Source organism: Periplaneta americana, chromosome 9 (genome assembly GCF_040183065.1).
Source record: "Periplaneta americana isolate PAMFEO1 chromosome 9, P.americana_PAMFEO1_priV1, whole genome shotgun sequence".
NCBI lineage: Eukaryota > Metazoa > Arthropoda > Insecta > Blattodea > Blattidae > Periplaneta > Periplaneta americana.
Genome location: NC_091125.1, coordinates 3,211,864 through 3,234,439, shown reverse-complemented (window position 1 = coordinate 3,234,439; position 22,576 = coordinate 3,211,864).

Sequence of the window (22,576 nt, the reverse complement as noted above, 5' to 3'; positions counted from 1 at the left end):
TCTTCTTTCGTATTCAGCCTACAACGAATTCAACGATTTCACTTGTTTCGTATTCAGCGTACAGCGATTTCCACGATTTATCAGCCTACAGCGATTTCAACGATTTCACTTGTGTCCTATTCAGCGTACAGCGATTTCATAGATTTCTCTTGTTTCGTATTCAGCCTACAGCGATTTCAACGTTTCCCTTCTTTCGTATTCAGCATACACCGATTTCAACGATTTCACTCTTTTCGTATTCAGCGTACAGCGATTTCCACGATTTCTCTTCTTTGGTATTCAGCATACAGCGATATCAACGATTTCACTTTTTCGTATTCAGCGTACAGGGATTTCAACGCTTTCACTTTTTCTTATTCAACCTACAGCGATTTCAACTATTTCACTTTTTCGTATTCAGCGTACGATTTCAACGATTTCTCTTCTTTCGTATTCAGCCAGCAGCGAATTCAACGAATTCACTTTTTCATGTTCAGCGTACAGCGATTTCAACAATTTCACTTTTTTCGTATTCAGCGTACTGCGATTTGCAACTATTTCTCGTCTTACGTATTCAGCGTACAGCGAATTCAACGATTTCACTTTTTCGTATTCTGCGTAAAGTGATTTCAACGGTATCTCTTCTTTCGTATTCAGCCTAGAGCGATTTCAACGATTTCGCTTTTTCGTATTCAGCGTACAGTGATTTAAACCATTTCTCTTCTTTCCTATTCTGCGTACAGCGATTTCATAGATTTCTCTTCTTTCCTATTTAGCCTACAACGATTTTACTTTTTTGTATTCAGCCTACAGCGATTTCAACTATTTCACTTTTCGTATTCAGCGTACAGCGATTTCAACGATTTCTCTTCATTCGTATTCAGCTTACAGCGATTTCAACGATTTCTCTTGTTTCGTATTCAGCCTACAGCGATTTCAACGATTTCCCTTTTTCGTATTCAGCGTAGAGCGATATCAACGATTTCTCTTGTTGCGTATTCAGGATACAGCGATATCAACGATTTCACTTTTTCATATTCAGCGTACAGCGATTTCAACCATTTCTCTTCTTCCGTATTCAGCCTGCAGTGATTTCAACGATTTCACTTTTTCGTATTCAGCGTACAGCGATTTCAACGATTTCTCTTCTTTCCTATTCAGCGTACAGCGATTTCATAGATTTCTCTTTTTTCGTATTCAGCCTACAGCGATTTCAACGATTTCTCTTCTTTCGTATTCAGCCTACAGCGATTTCAACTATTTCACTTTTTCGAATTCAGCGAACAGCGATTTCAACGATTTCTCTTCTTTCGTATTCAGCCTACAGCGGTTTGAACGATTTCAGTTTTTCCTATTCAGCGTATAGCGATTTCCACAATTTCTCTTCTTTCGTATTCAGCCTACAGCGATTTCAACGATTTCACTTTTTTCGTATTCCAAGTACACCGATTTCAACGATTTCTCTTCTTTCGTATTCAGCCTTCAGCGATTTCAAAGATTTCAATTTTTCGTATTCAGTGTACAGCGATTTCAACGATTTCACTTTTTCGTATTCAGCGTACAGCGATTTCAACGATTTCTCTTCTTACGTTTTCGGCCTACTGCGATTTCAACGATTTCACATTTTAGTATTCAGCGTACAGCGGTTTAAACGATTTCTCTTCTTTCGTATTCAGCCTACAGCGATTTCAACGATTTCTCATGTTTCGTATTCAGCCTGCAGCGATTTCAACGATTTCCCTTCTTCGTATTCAGCGTAGAGCGATTTGAACGATTTCTCTGGTTTCGTATTCAGGATACAGCGATATCAACGATTTCACTTTTTCGTATTCAGCGTACAGCGATTTCAACGATTTCACTTTTTCATGTTCAGCGTACAGCGATTTCAAAGATTTCCGTTCTTTCATATTCAGCCTACAGCGATTTCAACGATTTCACTTTTTTCGTATTCAGCGTACAGCGATTTCAATGATTTCTCTTTTTTCGTATTCAGCCTACAGCGATTTCAACGATTTTACTTTTTCGTATTCAGCGTACACCGATTTCAACTATTTCTCTTCTTTCCTATAAAGCGTACAGCGATTTCATAGATTTCTCTTCTTTCGTATTCACCCTACAGCGATTTCAACGATTTCACTTTTTCGTATTCAGCGTACAGCGATTTCAACGATTTCACTTTTTCGTATTCAGCATACGGCGGTTTAAACGATTTCTCTTCTTTCGTATTCAGCCTACAGCGATTTCAACGGTTTCACATTTTCGTATTCAGCTTACAGCGATATCAACGATTTCTCTTGTTTCGTATTCAGCCAACAGCGATTTCAACGATTTCCCTTTTTCGTATTCTGCGTAGAGCGATTTCAACGATTTCTCTGGTTTCGTATTCAGGATACAGCGATATCAACGAATTCACCTTTTCGTATTCGGCGTACAGCGATTTCAACGATTTCACTTCTTTCGTATTCAGCATACAGCGATTTCAACCATTTCATTTTTTCGCATTCAGAGTACAGCGATTTCCACGATTTCTCTTCATTCGTATTCAGCCTACAGCGATTTCAACGATTTCACTTTTTCGTATTCTGCGCACAGCGATTTCAACTCTTTCTCACATTTTTGTATTCAGCGTACAACGATTTAAACGATTTCTCTTCTGTCGTATTCAGCCTACAGCGATTTCAACTATTTCACTTTTTCGTATTCAGCGTACAGCGATATCAACGATTTCTCTACTTTCGTATTCAGCCTAGAACGATTTGAACGATTCCACATTTTTGTATTCAGCGTACAACGATTTCAAAGATATCTCTTCTTTCGTATTCAGCCTACAACGAATTCAACGATTTCACTTGTTTCGTATTCAGCGTACAGCGAATTCCACGATTTATCAGCCTACAGCGATTTCAACGATTTCACTTGTTTCCTATTCAGCGTACAGCGATTTCATAGATTTCTCTTGTTTCGTATTCAGCCTACAGCGATTTCAACGTTTTCACTTCTTTCGTATTCAGCATACAGCGATTTCAACGATTTCACACTTTTCGTATTCAGCGTACAGCGATTTCCAGGATTTCTCTTCTTTGGTATTCAGCATACAGCGATTTCAACGATTTCACACTTTTCGTATTCAGCGTACAGCGATTTCAACGCTTTCACTTTTTCTTATTCAGCCTACAGCGATTTCAACTATTTCACTTTTTCGTATTCAGCGTACGATTTCAACGATTTCTCTTCTTTCGTATTCAGCCAGCAGCGATTTCAACGAATTCACTTTTTCATGTTCAGCGTACAGCGATTTCAAAGATTTCTGTTCTTTCATATTCAGCCTACAGCGATTTCATCGATTTCACTTTTTTCGTATTCAGCGTACAGCGATTTCAACGATTTCTCTTTTTTCGTATTCAGCCTACAGCGATTTCAACGATTTCACTTTTTCATATTCATCGTACAGCGATTTCTCCTTTCGTATTCAGCCTACAGGGATTTCAACGAATCACTTTTTCGTATTCTGCATACAGCGATTTCCACGATTTCTCTTCTTTCGTATTCAGCCTACAGCGATTTCAACGTTTTCACTTTTTTCGTATTCCAAGTACAGCGATTTCAACGATTTCTCTTCTTTCGTATTCAGCCTTCAGCGATTTCAAAGATTTCAATTTTTCGTATTCTGTGTACAGCGATTTCAACGATTTCACTTTTTCGTATTCAGCGTACAGCTATTTCAACGATTTCTCTTCTTACGTTTCCGGCCTACTACGATTTCAACGATTTCACATTTTAGTATTCAGCGTACAGCGGTTTAAACGATTTCTCTTCTTTCGTATTCAGCCTACAGCGATTTCAACGATTTCTCTTGTTTCGTATTCAGCCTACAGCGATTTCAACGATTTCCCTTCTTCGTATTCAGCGTAGAGATATTTGAACGATTTCTCTGGTTTCGTATTCAGGATACAGCGATATCAACGATTTCACTTCTTTCGTATTCAGCATAGAGCGATTTCAACGATTTCACTTTTTCATGTTCAGCGTACAGCGATTTCAAAGATTTCTGTTCTTTCATATTCAGCCTACAGCGATTTCAACGATTTCACTTTTTTCGTATTCAGCGTACAGCGATTTCAACGATTTCTCTTTTTTCGTATTCAGCCTACAGCGATTTGAACAATTTTACTTTTTCGTATTCAGCGTACACCGATTTCAACTATTTCTCTTCTTTCCTATAAAGCGTACAGCGATTTCATAGATTTCTCTTCTTTCGTATTCACCCTACAGCTATTTCAACGATTTCCCTTTTTCGTATTCAGCGTACAGCGATTTCAACGATTTCACTTTTTCGTATTCAGAGTACAGCGGTTTAAACGATTTCTCTTCTTTCGTATTCAGCCTACAGCGATTTCAACGATTTCACTTTTTCGTATTCTGCGCACAGCGATTTCAACTATTTCTCACATTTTAGTATTCAGCGTACAGTGATTTAAACGATTTCTCTTCTGTCGTATTCAGCCTACAGCGATTTCAACTATTTCACTTTTTTGTATTCAGCGTACAGCGATATCAACGATTTCTCTACTTTCGTATTGAGCCTAGAACGATTTGAACGATTCCACATTTTCGTATTCAGCGTACAGCGATTTCAAAGATATCTCTTCTTTCGTATTCAGCCTACAACGAATTCAACGATTTCACTTGTTTCGTATTCAGCGTACAGCGATTTCCACGATTTATTAGCCTACAACGATTTCAACGATTTCACTTGTGTCCTATTCAGCGTACAGCGATTTCATAGATTTCTCTTGTTTCGTATTGAGCCTACAGCGATTTCAACGTTTCCCTTCTTTCGTATTCAGCATACACCGATTTCAACGATTTCACTCTTTTCGTATTCAGCGTACAGCGATTTCCACGATTTCTCTTCTTTGGTATTCAGCATACAGCGATATCAACGATTTCACTTTTTCGTATTCAGCGTACAGGGATTTCAACGCTTTCACTTTTTCTTGTTCAGCTTACAGCGATTTCAACTATTTCACTTTTTCGTATTCAGCGTACGATTTCAACGATTTCTCTTCTTTCGTATTCAGCCAGCAGCGAATTCAACGAATTCACTTTTTCATGTTCAGCGTACAGCGATTTCAACAATTTCACTTTTTTCGTATTCAGCGTACTGCGATTTGCAACTATTTCTCGTCTTACGTATTCAGCGTACAGCGAATTCAACGATTTCACTTTTTCGTATTCTGCGTAAAGTGATTTCAACGGTATCTCTTCTTTCGTATTCAGCCTAGAGCGATTTCAACGATTTCGCTTTTTCGTATTCAGCGTACAGTGATTTAAACCATTTCTCTTCTTTCCTATTCTGCGTACAGCGATTTCATAGATTTCTCTTCTTTCCTATTTAGCCTACAACGATTTTACTTTTTTGTATTCAGCCTACAGCGATTTCAACTATTTCACTTTTCGTATTCAGCGTACAGCGATTTCAACGATTTCTCTTCTTTCGTATTCAGCCTACAGCGATTTCAACGATTTCTCATGTTTCGTATTCAGCCTGCAGCGATTTCAACGATTTCCCTTCTTCGTATTCAGCGTAGAGCGATTTGAACGATTTCTCTGGTTTCGTATTCAGGATACAGCGATATCAACGATTTCACTTTTTCGTATTCAGCGTACAGCGATTTCAACGATTTCACTTTTTCATGTTCAGCGTACAGCGATTTCAAAGATTTCCGTTCTTTCATATTCAGCCTACAGCGATTTCAACGATTTCACTTTTTTCGTATTCAGCGTACAGCGATTTCAATGATTTCTCTTTTTTCGTATTCAGCCTACAGCGATTTCAACGATTTTACTTTTTCGTATTCAGCGTACACCGATTTCAACTATTTCTCTTCTTTCCTATAAAGCGTACAGCGATTTCATAGATTTCTCTTCTTTCGTATTCACCCTACAGCGATTTCAACGATTTCACTTTTTCGTATTCAGCGTACAGCGATTTCAACGATTTCACTTTTTCGTATTCAGCATACGGCGGTTTAAACGATTTCTCTTCTTTCGTATTCAGCCTACAGCGATTTCAACGGTTTCACATTTTCGTATTCAGCTTACAGCGATATCAACGATTTCTCTTGTTTCGTATTCAGCCAACAGCGATTTCAACGATTTCCCTTTTTCGTATTCTGCGTAGAGCGATTTCAACGATTTCTCTGGTTTCGTATTCAGGATACAGCGATATCAACGAATTCACCTTTTCGTATTCGGCGTACAGCGATTTCAACGATTTCACTTCTTTCGTATTCAGCATACAGCGATTTCAACCATTTCATTTTTTCGCATTCAGAGTACAGCGATTTCCACGATTTCTCTTCATTCGTATTCAGCCTACAGCGATTTCAACGATTTCACTTTTTCGTATTCTGCGCACAGCGATTTCAACTCTTTCTCACATTTTTGTATTCAGCGTACAACGATTTAAACGATTTCTCTTCTGTCGTATTCAGCCTACAGCGATTTCAACTATTTCACTTTTTCGTATTCAGCGTACAGCGATATCAACGATTTCTCTACTTTCGTATTCAGCCTAGAACGATTTGAACGATTCCACATTTTTGTATTCAGCGTACAACGATTTCAAAGATATCTCTTCTTTCGTATTCAGCCTACAACGAATTCAACGATTTCACTTGTTTCGTATTCAGCGTACAGCGAATTCCACGATTTATCAGCCTACAGCGATTTCAACGATTTCACTTGTTTCCTATTCAGCGTACAGCGATTTCATAGATTTCTCTTGTTTCGTATTCAGCCTACAGCGATTTCAACGTTTTCACTTCTTTCGTATTCAGCATACAGCGATTTCAACGATTTCACACTTTTCGTATTCAGCGTACAGCGATTTCCAGGATTTCTCTTCTTTGGTATTCAGCATACAGCGATTTCAACGATTTCACACTTTTCGTATTCAGCGTACAGCGATTTCAACGCTTTCACTTTTTCTTATTCAGCCTACAGCGATTTCAACTATTTCACTTTTTCGTATTCAGCGTACGATTTCAACGATTTCTCTTCTTTCGTATTCAGCCAGCAGCGATTTCAACGAATTCACTTTTTCATGTTCAGCGTACAGCGATTTCAAAGATTTCTGTTCTTTCATATTCAGCCTACAGCGATTTCATCGATTTCACTTTTTTCGTATTCAGCGTACAGCGATTTCAACGATTTCTCTTTTTTCGTATTCAGCCTACAGCGATTTCAACGATTTCACTTTTTCATATTCATCGTACAGCGATTTCTCCTTTCGTATTCAGCCTACAGGGATTTCAACGAATCACTTTTTCGTATTCTGCATACAGCGATTTCCACGATTTCTCTTCTTTCGTATTCAGCCTACAGCGATTTCAACGTTTTCACTTTTTTCGTATTCCAAGTACAGCGATTTCAACGATTTCTCTTCTTTCGTATTCAGCCTTCAGCGATTTCAAAGATTTCAATTTTTCGTATTCTGTGTACAGCGATTTCAACGATTTCACTTTTTCGTATTCAGCGTACAGCTATTTCAACGATTTCTCTTCTTACGTTTCCGGCCTACTACGATTTCAACGATTTCACATTTTAGTATTCAGCGTACAGCGGTTTAAACGATTTCTCTTCTTTCGTATTCAGCCTACAGCGATTTCAACGATTTCTCTTGTTTCGTATTCAGCCTACAGCGATTTCAACGATTTCCCTTCTTCGTATTCAGCGTAGAGATATTTGAACGATTTCTCTGGTTTCGTATTCAGGATACAGCGATATCAACGATTTCACTTCTTTCGTATTCAGCATAGAGCGATTTCAACGATTTCACTTTTTCATGTTCAGCGTACAGCGATTTCAAAGATTTCTGTTCTTTCATATTCAGCCTACAGCGATTTCAACGATTTCACTTTTTTCGTATTCAGCGTACAGCGATTTCAACGATTTCTCTTTTTTCGTATTCAGCCTACAGCGATTTGAACAATTTTACTTTTTCGTATTCAGCGTACACCGATTTCAACTATTTCTCTTCTTTCCTATAAAGCGTACAGCGATTTCATAGATTTCTCTTCTTTCGTATTCACCCTACAGCTATTTCAACGATTTCCCTTTTTCGTATTCAGCGTACAGCGATTTCAACGATTTCACTTTTTCGTATTCAGAGTACAGCGGTTTAAACGATTTCTCTTCTTTCGTATTCAGCCTACAGCGATTTCAACGATTTCACTTTTTCGTATTCTGCGCACAGCGATTTCAACTATTTCTCACATTTTAGTATTCAGCGTACAGTGATTTAAACGATTTCTCTTCTGTCGTATTCAGCCTACAGCGATTTCAACTATTTCACTTTTTTGTATTCAGCGTACAGCGATATCAACGATTTCTCTACTTTCGTATTGAGCCTAGAACGATTTGAACGATTCCACATTTTCGTATTCAGCGTACAGCGATTTCAAAGATATCTCTTCTTTCGTATTCAGCCTACAACGAATTCAACGATTTCACTTGTTTCGTATTCAGCGTACAGCGATTTCCACGATTTATTAGCCTACAACGATTTCAACGATTTCACTTGTGTCCTATTCAGCGTACAGCGATTTCATAGATTTCTCTTGTTTCGTATTGAGCCTACAGCGATTTCAACGTTTCCCTTCTTTCGTATTCAGCATACACCGATTTCAACGATTTCACTCTTTTCGTATTCAGCGTACAGCGATTTCCACGATTTCTCTTCTTTGGTATTCAGCATACAGCGATATCAACGATTTCACTTTTTCGTATTCAGCGTACAGGGATTTCAACGCTTTCACTTTTTCTTGTTCAGCTTACAGCGATTTCAACTATTTCACTTTTTCGTATTCAGCGTACGATTTCAACGATTTCTCTTCTTTCGTATTCAGCCAGCAGCGAATTCAACGAATTCACTTTTTCATGTTCAGCGTACAGCGATTTCAACAATTTCACTTTTTTCGTATTCAGCGTACTGCGATTTGCAACTATTTCTCGTCTTACGTATTCAGCGTACAGCGAATTCAACGATTTCACTTTTTCGTATTCTGCGTAAAGTGATTTCAACGGTATCTCTTCTTTCGTATTCAGCCTAGAGCGATTTCAACGATTTCGCTTTTTCGTATTCAGCGTACAGTGATTTAAACCATTTCTCTTCTTTCCTATTCTGCGTACAGCGATTTCATAGATTTCTCTTCTTTCCTATTTAGCCTACAACGATTTTACTTTTTTGTATTCAGCCTACAGCGATTTCAACTATTTCACTTTTCGTATTCAGCGTACAGCGATTTCAACGATTTCTCTTCATTCGTATTCAGCTTACAGCGATTTCAACGATTTCTCTTGTTTCGTATTCAGCCTACAGCGATTTCAACGATTTCCCTTTTTCGTATTCACCGTAGAGCGATATCAACGATTTCTCTTGTTTCGTATTCAGGATACAGCGATATCAACGATTTCACTTTTTCATATTCAGCGTACAGCGATTTCAACCATTTCTCTTCTTCCGTATTCAGCCTGCAGTGATTTCAACGATTTCACTTTTTCGTATTCAGCGTACAGCGATTTCAACGATTTCTCTTCTTTCCTATTCAGCGTACAGCGATTTCATAGATTTCTCTTTTTTCGTATTCAGCCTACAGCGATTTCAACGATTTCTCTTCTTTCGTATTCAGCCTACAGCGATTTCAACTATTTCACTTTTTCGAATTCAGCGAACAGCGATTTCAACGATTTCTCTTCTTTCGTATTCAGCCTACAGCGGTTTGAACGATTTCAGTTTTTCCTATTCAGCGTATAGCGATTTCCACAATTTCTCTTCTTTCGTATTCAGCCTACAGCGATTTCAACGATTTCACTTTTTTCGTATTCCAAGTACACCGATTTCAACGATTTGTCTTCTTTCGTATTCAGCATTCAGCGATTTCAAAGATTTCAATTTTTCGTATTCAGTGTACAGCGATTTCAACGATTGCACTTTTTCGTATTCAGCGTACAGCGATTTCAACGATTTCTCTTCTTACGTTTTCGGCCTACTGCGATTTCAACGATTTCACATTTTAGTATTCAGCGTACAGCGGTTTAAACGATTTCTCTTCTTTCGTATTCAGCCTACAGCGATTTCAACGATTTCTCTTGTTTCGTATTCAGCCTGCAGCGATTTCAACGATTTCCCTTCGTATTCAGCGTAGAGCGATTTGAACGATTTCTCTGGTTTCGTATTCAGGATACAGCGATATCAACGATTTCACTTTTTCGTATTCAGCGTACAGCGATTTCAACGATTTCACTTTTTCATGTTCAGCGTACAGCGATTTCAAAGATTTCTGTTCTTTCATATTCAGCCTACAGCGATTTCAACGATTTCACTTTTTTCGTATTCAGCGTACAGCGATTTCAATGATTTCTCTTTTTTCGTATTCAGCCTACAGCGATTTCAACGATTTTACTTTTTCGTATTCAGCGTACACCGATTTCAACTATTTCTCTTCTTTCCTATAAAGCGTACAGCGATTTCATAGATTTCTCTTCTTTCGTATTCACCCTACAGCGATTTCAACGATTTCACTTTTTCGTATTCAGCGTACAGCGATTTCAACGATTTCACTTTTTCGTATTCAGCATACAGCGGTTTAAACGATTTCTCTTCTTTCGTATTCAGCCTACAGCGATTTCAACGGTTTCACATTTTCGTATTCAGCTTACAGCGATATCAACGATTTCTCTTGTTTCGTATTCAGCCAACAGCGATTTCAACGATTTCCCTTTTTCGTATTCTGCGTAGAGCGATTTCAACGATTTCTCTGGTTTCGTATTCAGGATACAGCGATATCAACGAATTCACCTTTTCGTATTCGGCGTACAGCGATTTCAACGATTTCACTTCTTTCGTATTCAGCATACAGCGATTTCAACCATTTCACTTTTTTCGCATTCAGAGTACAGCGATTTCCACGATTTCTCTTCATTCGTATTCAGCCTACAGCGATTTCAACGATTTCACTTTTTCGTATTCTGCGCACAGCGATTTCAACTCTTTCTCACATTTTTGTATTCAGCGTACAGCGATATCAACGATTTCTCTACTTTCGTATTCAGCCTAGAACGATTTGAACGATTCCACATTTTTGTATTCAGCGTACAGCGATTTCAAAGATATCTCTTCTTTCGTATTCAGCCTACAACGAATTCAACGATTTCACTTGTTTCGTATTCAGCGTACAGCGATTTCCACGATTTATCAGCCTACAGCGATTTCAACGATTTCACTTGTTTCCTATTCAGCGTACAGCGATTTCATAGATTTCTCTTGTTTCGTATTCAGCCTACAGCGATTTCAACGTTTTCACTTCTTTCGTATTCAGCATACAGCGATTTCAACGATTTCACACTTTTCGTATTCAGCGTACAGCGATTTCCAGGATTTCTCTTCTTTGGTATTCAGCATACAGCGATTTCAACGATTTGACACTTTTCGTATTCAGCGTACAGCGATTTCAACGCTTTCACTTTTTCTTATTCAGCCTACAGCGATTTCAACTATTTCACTTTTTCGTATTCAGCGTACGATTTCAACGATTTCTCTTCTTTCGTATTCAGCCAGCAGCGATTTCAACGAATTCACTTTTTCATGTTCAGCGTACAGCGATTTCAAAGATTTCTGTTCTTTCATATTCAGCCTACAGCGATTTCATCGATTTCACTTTTTTCGTATTCAGCGTACAGCGATTTCAACGATTTCTCTTTTTTCGTATTCAGCCTACAGCGATTTCAACGATTTCACTTTTTCGTATTCATCGTACAGCGATTTCTCCTTTCGTATTCAGCCTACAGGGATTTCAACGAATCACTTTTTCGTATTCAGCATACAGCGATTTCAACGATTTCAATTTTTCGTATTCAGCGTACAGCTTTTTCAAAGTTTTCTCTTCTTTCGTATTCATCCTACATCGATTTCAACGATTTCACAATTTAGTATTCAGCGTACAGCGATTTCAACGATTTCCATTCTTTCGTATTCAGGCTACAGCGATTTCAACTATTTCACTTCTTCGTATTCAGTGTACAGCGATTTCAACGATTTCTCTTCTTTCGTATTCAGCCTACAGCGATTTCAACGATTTCACTTTTTCGTATTCTGCGTACAGTGATATCAGCGATTTCTCTTCTTTCGTATTCAGCCTACAGGGATTTCAACGATTTCACTTTTTTCGTATTCAGCGTACAGCGATTTCCACGATTTATCTTCTTTCGTATTCAGCCAACAGCGATTTCAACGATTTCACTTTTTTCGTATTCAGCGTACAGCGAATTCCACGATTTATCTTCTTTCGTATTCAGCCAACAGCGATTTCAACGATTTCACTTTTTCGTATTCAGCGTACAGTGATTTCAACTATTTCTCGTCTTACGTATTCAGCGTACAGCGATTTCAACGATTTCACTTTTTCGTATTCAGCGTAAAGCGATTTCAACGATATCTCTTCTTTCGTATTCAGCCTACAGCGATTTCAACGATTTCACTTTTTCGTATTCAGCGCACAGCGATTTAAACGCATTTTCTTCTTTTCTATCCAGCGTACAGCGATTTCATAGATTTCTCTTCTTTCCTATTTAGCCTACAACGATTTCACTTTTTTGTATTCAGCCTACAGCGATTTCAACTATTTCACTTTTTCGTATTCAGCGTACAGCGATTTCAACGATTTCTCTTCTTTCCTATTCAGCGTACAGCGATTTCATAGATTTCTCTTTTTCGTATTCAGCCTACAGCGATTTTAACGATTTCTCATCTTTCGTATTCAGCCTACAGCGATTTCAACTATTTCACATTTTCGAATTCAGCGAACAGCGATTTCAACGATTTCTCTTCTTTCGTATTCAGCCTACAGCGGTTTCACCGATTTCACTTTTTCCTATTCAGCGAATAGCGATATCAACGATTTCCCTTCTTTCGTATTCAGCCTACAGCGATTTCAACGATTTCAATTTTTCGTATTCCAAGTACAGCGATTTCAACGATTTCTCTTCTTTCGTATTCATCCTACAGCGATTTCAACGATTTCAATTTTTCGTATTCAGTGTACAGCGATTTCAACGATTTCCCTTTTTCGTATTCAGCGTATAGCGATTTCTACGATTTCTCTTCTTACGTTTTCGGCCTACAGCGATATCAACGATTTCACTTTTTAGTATTCAGCGGACAGCGGTTTAAACGATTTCTCTTTTTTCGTATTCAGCCTACAGCGATTTCAACCATTTCACTTTTTCTTATTCAGCGTACAGCGATATCAACTATTTCTCTACTTTCGTATTCAGCCTAGAAGGATTTGAACGATTCCACTTTTTCGTATTCTGCGTACAGCGATTTCCACGATTTATCATCTTTCGTATTCAGCCTACAGCGATTTCAACGATTTCACTTTTTCGTATGCAGCGTACAGCGATTTCAACTACTTCTCTTCTTTCGTATTCAGCCTACAGCGATTTCAACGTTTTCACTTTCTCGTATTCAGCGTACAGCGATTTCAACTACTTCTCTTTCGTATTCAGCCTACAGCGATTTCTACGATTTCTCTTCTTTCCTATTCAGCGTACAGCGATTTCATAGATTTCTCTTCTTTCTTATTCAGCCTACAGCGATTTCAACGATTTCACTTAATTCGTATTCAGCATACAGCGATTTCAACGATTTCTCTTCTTTCGTATTCAGCCTACAGAGATTTCAACGATTTCACATTTTCGTATTCAGCGTACAGCGATTTCAATTATATCTCTTCTTTCGTATTCAGCCTACAGCGATTTCAACGATTTCTCCTCTTTCGGATTCCGCGTACAGCGACTTCAACGATCTCACTTTTTCGTATTCTGCGTTCAGCGCTTTCAACTATTTCTCTTCTTTCGTATTCAGCCTACAGGGATTTCAACGATTTCACTTTTTCGTATTCTGCATAGAGCTATTTTAAAAATTTCTCTTCTCTCATATTCAGCCTACAGCTATTTCAAAGATTTTACTCTTTCTTATTCAGCGTACAGCGATTTCAACGATTTAACTTATTTCGTATTCAGCCTACAGCGATTTCAACGATTTCACTTTTTCGTATTCATCGTACAGCGATTTCAACAATTTCCCTATTTTCGTATTCAGCCTACAGCGATTTCAATGATTTCACTTTTTCGTATTCAGCGTACAGCGATTTCAACAAATTCACTTTCTCCGTATTCGGCGTACAGAAATTTCAACTATTTCACTTTTTCGTAATCAGCGTACAGCGATTTCAACGATCTCTCCTCTTTCGTATTCAGCCTACAGCGATTTCAACGATTTCTCTACTTTCGTATTCAGCCTACAGCGAATTCAACGATTTCACTTTTTCGTATTCAGCATACAGCGATTTCAACGATTTCTTTTCTTTCGTTTTCAGCCTACAGCGATTTCAACGATTTCACTTTTTTCCTATTCAGCGTACAGCGATTTCATAGATTTCTCTTCTTTCGTATTCAGCCTACAGCGATTTCAACGATTTCACTTAATTCGTATTCAGCATACAGCGATTTCAACGATTTCTCTTCTTTCGTATTCAGCGTACAGCGATTTCAACGATTTCACATTTTCGTATTAAGCGTACAATGATTTCAACTATTTCACATCTTCGTATTCAGCGAACTGCGCTTTCAACGATTTCTCTTCTTTCGTATTCAGCCTACAGGCATTTCAACGATTTGACTTTTTGGAATTCTGCTTACAGCGATTTCAACGATTTCTCTTCATTCGTATTCAGCCTAGCAGCGTTTTCAACGATTTCACTTTTTCGTATTCAGCGTACAGCGATTTCCACGATTTCTCTTCTTTCGTATTCAGCCTACAGCGATTTCAAAGATTTGACTTTTTCGTATTCAGCGTACAGCTATTTCAACGATTTCTCTTATTTCGTATTGAGCCTACAGCGATTTCAACGATTTCATTTTCTCGTCTTCAGCCTACAGCGATTTCAACGATTTCTCTTCTTTCGTATTCAGTATACAGAGATTTCAACGATTTCAATTTTTGTATTCAGCGTACAGCGATTTCAACTATTTCATTTTTTCGAATTCAGCGTACAGCGATTTCAACGACTTCTCTTCTTTCGTATACAGCCTACAGCGGTTTCAACGATTTCACTTTTTCCAATTCAGCGCATAGCGATTTCAACGATTTCTCTGCTTTCGTATTCAGCCTACAGCGATTTCAACGATTTCACTTTTTCGTAATCAGCGTACAGCGATTTCAGCGATTTCTTTTCTTTCGTATTCAGCCTACAGCGATTTCAACGATTTCTCTTTCGTATTCAGCCTACAGCGATTTCAAAGATTTCACTTTTTCGTATTCAGTGTACAGCGATTTCAACGATTTCTCTTCTTTCGTTTTCAGCCTACAGCGATTTCAACGATTTCACTTTTTTCTTATTCAGCGTAGAGCGATTTCAACGATTTCTCTTCTTTCGTATTCAGCCTACAGCGTTTTCAACGATTTCACTTTTTCCAATTCAGCGTACAGCGATTTCCACTATTTCTCTTCTTTCGTATTCAGCCTACAGAGATTTCAACGATTTCACATTTTCGTATTCAGCGTACAGCGATTTCAATTATATCTCTTCTTTCGTATTCAGCCTACAGCGATTTCAACGATTTCTCCTCTTTCGGATTCCGCGTACAGCGACTTCAACGATCTCACTTTTTCGTATTCTGCGTTCAGCGCTTTCAACTATTTCTCTTCTTTCGTATTCAGCCTACAGGGATTTCAACGATTTCACTTTTTCGTATTCTGCATAGAGCTATTTTAAAAAATTTCTCTTCTCTCATATTCAGCCTACAGCTATTTCAACGATTTTACTCTTTCTTATTCAGCGTACAGCGATTTCAACGATTTATCTTATTTCGTATTCAGCCTACAGCGATTTCAACGATTTCACTTTTTCGTATTCATCGTACAGCGATTTCAACAATTTCCCTATTTTCGTATTCAGCCTACAGCGATTTCAATGATTTCACTTTTTCGTATTCAGCGTACAGCGATTTCAACAAATTCACTTTCTCCGTATTCGGCGTACAGAAATTTCAACTATTTCACTTTTTCGTAATCAGCGTACAGCGATTTCAACGATCTCTCCTCTTTCGTATTCAGCCTACAGCGATTTCAACGATTTCTCTACTTTCGTATTCAGCCTACAGCGAATTCAACGATTTCACTTTTTCGTATTCAGCATACAGCGATTTCAACGATTTCTTTTCTTTCGTTTTCAGCCTACAGCGATTTCAACGATTTCACTTTTTTCCTATTCAGCGTACAGCGATTTCAACGATTTCTCTTCTTTCGTATTCAGCCTACAGCGATGTCAACGATTTCACTTTTCGTATTCAGCGTACAGCGATTTCAACTATTTCTCTTCTTTCGTAATCAGCATACAGCTATTTCAACGATTTCACATTTTCGTATTCAGCGTACAGCGCTTTCAACGATTTCTCTTCTTTCGTATTCAGCCTACAGCGATTTCAACGATTACTCTTCTTTCGAATTCAGCGTGCAGCCATTTCAACGATTTCACTATTTCGTATTCAGCGTACAGCGATTTCTACGATTTCTTTTTTTCGTATTCAGCCTACAGCGATTTTTAACGATTTCATTTTTTCGTATTCAGCGTACAGCGATTTCAACAATTTTTCTTCTTTCGTAATCAGTCTACAGCGATTTCAACGATATCTTTTCTTTCGTATTCAGCGTACAGCGATTTCAACGATTTTACTTTTTCGTATCCAGCGTACAGCGATTTCAACAATTTTACTTTTTCGTATTCAGCGTACAGCGATTTAAACGATTTCTCTTCTTTCGTATTCAGCCTACAGGGAATTCAAAGATTTCACTTTTTCGTATTCAGCGTACTGCGATTTCAACGATTTCTCTGCTTTCGTATTCAGCCTACAGCGATTTCAACTATTTCACTTTTTCGTAATCAGCGTACAGCGATTTCAACGATTTCTTTTCTTTCGTATTCAGTCTACAGCGATTTCAACAATTTCACTTTTTCGTATTCAGCGTACAAAGATTTCAACGATCTCTCTTCTTTCGTATTCGGCCTACAGCGATTTCAACGATTTCACTTTTTCGTATTCTGCGTACAGCGATTTCAACGATTTCTCTTTCGTATTCAGCCTACAGCGATTTCAACGATTTCTCTTTTTCGTATTCAGCGTACAGCGATTTCAACGATTTTTCTTTCGTTTTCAGCCTACAGCAATTTCAACGATTTTATTTTTTCGTATTCAGCGTACAGCGATTTCAACAATTTCTCTTCTTTCGTATCCAGTCTAGAGCGATTTCAACGATTTCTCTTCTTTCGTATTCAGCATACAGCGATTTCAACGATTTCACTTTTCGTATTCAGCGTACAGCGATTTCAACGATTTCACTTTTTCCTATTCAGCCTACAGCTATTTCAACTATTTCACTTTTTCGAATTCAGCGTACAGCGATTTCAACGATTTCTCTTCCTTCTTATTCAGCGTACAGCGATTTCATAGATTTCTCTTCTTTCGTATTCAGCGTGCACCCATTTCAACGATTTCACTATTTCGTGTTCAGCGAACAGCGATTTCAACGATTTCTCTTGTTTCGTATTCAGCCTACAGAGATTTCATCGATTTCATTTTTTCGTATTCAGCGTACAGCGATTTCAACGATTTCTCTTCTTTCGTATTCAGCCTACAGGGATTTCAACAATTTCACTTTTTCGTATTCTGCGTTCAGCGATTTCAACGGTTTTCTCTTCTTTCATATTCAACCTACAGCGATTTCTACGATTTTATTTTTTCGTTATCTGCGTACAGCGATTTCAACAATTTCTCTTCTTTCGTATTCAATCTACAGCGATTTCAACGATATCTCTTCTTTCGTATTCAGCGTACAGCAATTTCAGCGATTTCACTTTTTCGTATTCAGCGTACAGCGATTTCAACTATTTCATTTTTTCGTATTCAGCATACAGCGATTTCAACGATTTCTTTCGTATTCAGCCTACAGTAATTTCAACGATTTCACTTTTTCGTATTCTGCGTACAGCGATTTCAACGATTTCTCTTCTTTCGTATTCAGCCTACAGCGATTTCAACGATTTCACTTTTGCATATTCAGCGTACAGCGATATCAACGATTCACTTTTTCGTATTCAGCGTACAGTGATTTCAACGATTTCTCTTTTTCGTATTCAGCGTACAGCGATTTCAACGATTTCTCCTCTTTCGTATTCAGCCTACAGCGATTTCAACGATTTCACTTTTTCGTATTCAGCGTACAGCGATTTCAACGATTTCTCTTCCTTCTTATTCAGCGTACAGCGATTTCATAGATTTCTCTTCTTTCGTATTTAGAATACAGCGATTTCAACGATTTCACTTTCTTCGTATTCAGCGTACAGCGATTTCTACGATTTCTCTTCTTTCATATTCAACCTACAGCTATTTCAACGATTTAATTTTTTCGTTATCAGCGCACAGCGATTTCAACAATTTCTCTTCTTTCGTATTCAATCTACAGCGATTTCAACGATATCTCTTCTTTCGTATTCAGCGTACAGCAATTTCAGCGATTTCACTTTTTCGTATTCAGCGTACAGCGATTTCAACTATTTCACTTTTTCGTATTCAGCATACAGCGATTTCAACGATATCTCTTTTTTCGTATTCAGCCTACAGTGATTTCAACGATTTCACTTTTTCGTATTCTGCGTACAGCGATTTCAACGATTTCTCTTCTTTCGTATTCAGCCTACAGCGATTTCAACGATTTCACTTTTACATATTCAGCGTACAGCGATATCAACGATTCACTTTTTCGTATTCAGCGTACAGTGATTTCAACGATTTCTCTTTTTCGTATTCAGCGTACAGCGATTTCAACGATTTCTCTTTCGTATTCAGCCTACAGCGATTTCAACGATTTCACTTTTTCGTATTCAGCGTACAGCGATTTCAACGATTTCTCTTCCTTATTCAACATACAGCGATTTCATAGATTTCTCTTCTTTCGTATTTAGCCTACAGCGATTTCAACGATTTCACTTTCTTCGTATTCAGCGTACAGCGATTTCAACGATTTCTCTTTCGTATTCAGCCTACAGCGATTTTAACGATTTCACTTTTTCGTATTCAGCGTACAGCGATTTAAACGATTTGTCTTCTTTCGTATTCAGTCTACAGTGATTTCAACGATTTCACGTTTTACTATTCAGCGTACAGCGATTTCAACGATATCTCTTCTTTCGTATTCAGCCTACAGCGATTTCAACGATTTCACTTTTTTCGTATTCAGCGTACAGCGATTTCCATGATTTCTCTTCTTTCGTATTCAGCGTACAGCGATTTCAACGATTTCACTTTTTCGTATTCAGCGTACAGCGATTTCAACTATTGCTATTTCGTAATCAGCCTACAGCGATTTCAACGATTTCACTTTTTCGTATTCAGCGTACAGCAATTTCAACGATTTCTCTTCTTTCGTATTCAGCCAACAGCGATTTCAACGATTTCACTTTTTCGTATTCAGCGTACTACGATTTCAACGATTTCTCTTCTTTCCTATTCAGCGTACAGCGATTTCATAGATTTCTCTTCTTTCGTATTGAGCCCACAGCGATTTCCTCGATATCACTTTTTCGTATGCAGTCTACAGCGATTTCAACTATTTCACTTTTTCGAATTCAACGTACAGCGATTTCAACGATTTCTCTTCTTCCGTATTCAGCCTACAGCGATTTCAACGATTTCACTTTTTCGTATTCAGATTACAGCGATTTCAACGATTTCTCTTCTTTCGTATTCAGCCTACAGCGATTTCAACGATTTCAATTTCTTCGTAGTCAGCGTACAGCGATTTCAACGATTTATCATCTTTCGTATTCAGCCAACAGCGATTTCAACTATTTCACTTTTTCGTATTCAGCGTGCAACGATTTCAACGATTTCTCTTCTTTCGTATTCTGCCTACAGCCATTTCAACGATTTCACTTTTTCGTATTCAGCGTACAGCGATTTCAACGATTTCTCTTCTTTTGTATTCAGGCTACAGGGATCTCAACGATTTCACTTTTTCGTATTCTGCGTACAGCGATTACAACGGTTTCTCTTCTTTCGTATTCAGCCTACAGCGATTTCAACGATTTCATTTTTTCGTATTCAGCGTACAGTGATTTCAACAATTTCTCTTCTTTCGTATTCAGTCTACAGCGATTTCAACGATTTTCTTCTTTCGTATTCAGCGTACAGCGATTTCAACTATTTCACTTTTTCGTATTCTGCGTACAGCGATTTCAAAGATTTTTCTTCTTTCGTATTCAGGCTACAGCGATTTCAACGATTTCATCTTTTCGTATTCAGCGTGAAGAGATTTCAACGATTTCTCTTTCGTATTCAGCGTACAGCGATTTCAACTATTTCACAGTTTTGTATTCAGCATACATCGATTTCAACGATTTCTCTTCTTTCGTAATCAGCCTACAGGGATTTCAACGATTTCACTTTTTCGTATTGTGCGTACAGCGATTTCAACGATTTCTCTTCTTTCGTTTTCAGCCTACAGCGATTTCACCGATATCACTTTTTCGTATTCAGCGTACAGCGATTTCAACGATTTCACTTTTTCGTATTCAGCGTACAGCGATTTCAACGATTTCTCTTTTTCGTATTCAGCGTACAGCGATTTCAACGATTTCTCTTCTTTCGTATTCAGCCTACAGCGATTTCAACGATTTCACTTTTTCGTTTTCAGCGTAAAGCATTTTCAACGATTTCTCTTCTTTCGTATTCAGCCTACAGCGATTTCAACGATTTAACTTTTTCCTATTCTACTACAGCGATTTCAACGATTTCTCTTCTTTAGTATTAAGCCTACAGGGATTTCAATGATTTCACTTTCTCGTATTCTACGTAAAGCGATTTCAACTGTTTCTCTTCTTTCGTATTCAGCCTACAGCGAATTCAACGATTTCTTTTCTTTGCTATTCAGCGTATAGCGATTTCATAGATTTCTCTTCTTTCGTATTCAGCGTACAGCGATTTCAACGATTTCATTTTTTCGTATTCAACCTACAGCGATTTCAACGATTTCTCTTCTTTCGTATTCAGCCTAGAGCGATTTCAACGATTTCACTTTTTTCGTACTCCAAGTACAGCGATTTCAACGATTTCAATTTCTTCGTATTCAGCGTACAGCGATTTCAACGATTTCTCTTTCGTATTCAGCCTACAGCGATTTCAACGATTTCACTTTTTCGTATTCAGCGTACACCGATTTCAACTGTTTCTCGTTTTTCGTATTCAGCCTACAACGATTTCAAAGATTTCACATTTTCGTATTCAGCGTACAGCGATTTCAACGATTACTCTTTCGTATTCAGCCTACAGCGATTTAAACCATTTCACTTTTCCGTATTCAGCGTACAGCGATTTTAACTATTTCTCTTCTTTCGTATTCAGCCTACAGCGATTTCAACGATTTCACTTTTTCGTCTTCAGCCTACAGCGATTTCAACGATTTCTTTTTAGCATTCAGCCTACAGCGATTTCAACGATTTCACTTTTTCGTATTCAGCGTACAGCGATTTCAACGATTTCCCTTCTTTCCTATTCAGGGTACAGCGATTTCAACGATTTCACTTTCTCGTATTCAGCCTACACCGATTTCACACATATCACTTTTTAATATTCAGCGTACAGCGATTTCAACGATTTCTCTGCTTTCGAATTCAGCCTTCAGCGATTTCAACTATTTCACTTTTTCTTATTCAGCGTACAGCGATTTCAACGACTTCTCTACTTTCGTATACAGCCTACAGCGGTTTCAACGATTTCACTTTTTCCAATTCAGCGTATAGCGATTTCAACGAATTCTCTGCTTTCGTATTCAGCCAACAGCGATTTCAAATATTTCACTTTTTCGTAATCAGCGTACAGCGATTTCAACGAATTCTTTTCTTTCGTATTCAGCCTACAGCGATTTCAACGATTTCTCTTCTTTCGTATTCAGCCTACAGCGATTTCAAAGATTTCACTTTTTCGTATTCAGTGTACAGCGATTTCAACGATTTCTCTTCTTTCATTTTCAGCCTACAGCGCTTTCTACGATTTCACTTTTTTCGTATTCAGCGTAGAGCGATTTCTACGATTTCTCTTCTTTCGTATTCAGCCTACAGCGTTTTCAACGATTTCACTTTTTCCAATTCAGCGTACAGTGATTTCCACTATTTCTATTCTTTCGTATTCAGCCTACAGAGATTTCAACGATTTCACATTTTCGTATTCAGCGTACAGCGATTTCAATTATTTCTCTTCTTTCGTATTCAGCGTGCACCCATTTCAACGATTTCACTATTTCGTGTTCAGCGAACAGCGATTTCAACGATTTCTCTTGTTTCGTATTCAGCCTACAGAGATTTCATCGATTTCATTTTTTCGTATTCAGCGTACACCGATTTCAACAATTTCTCTTTCGTATTCAGTCTACAGCGATTTCAATGATTTCTCTTCTTTCGTATTCAGCCTACAGCGA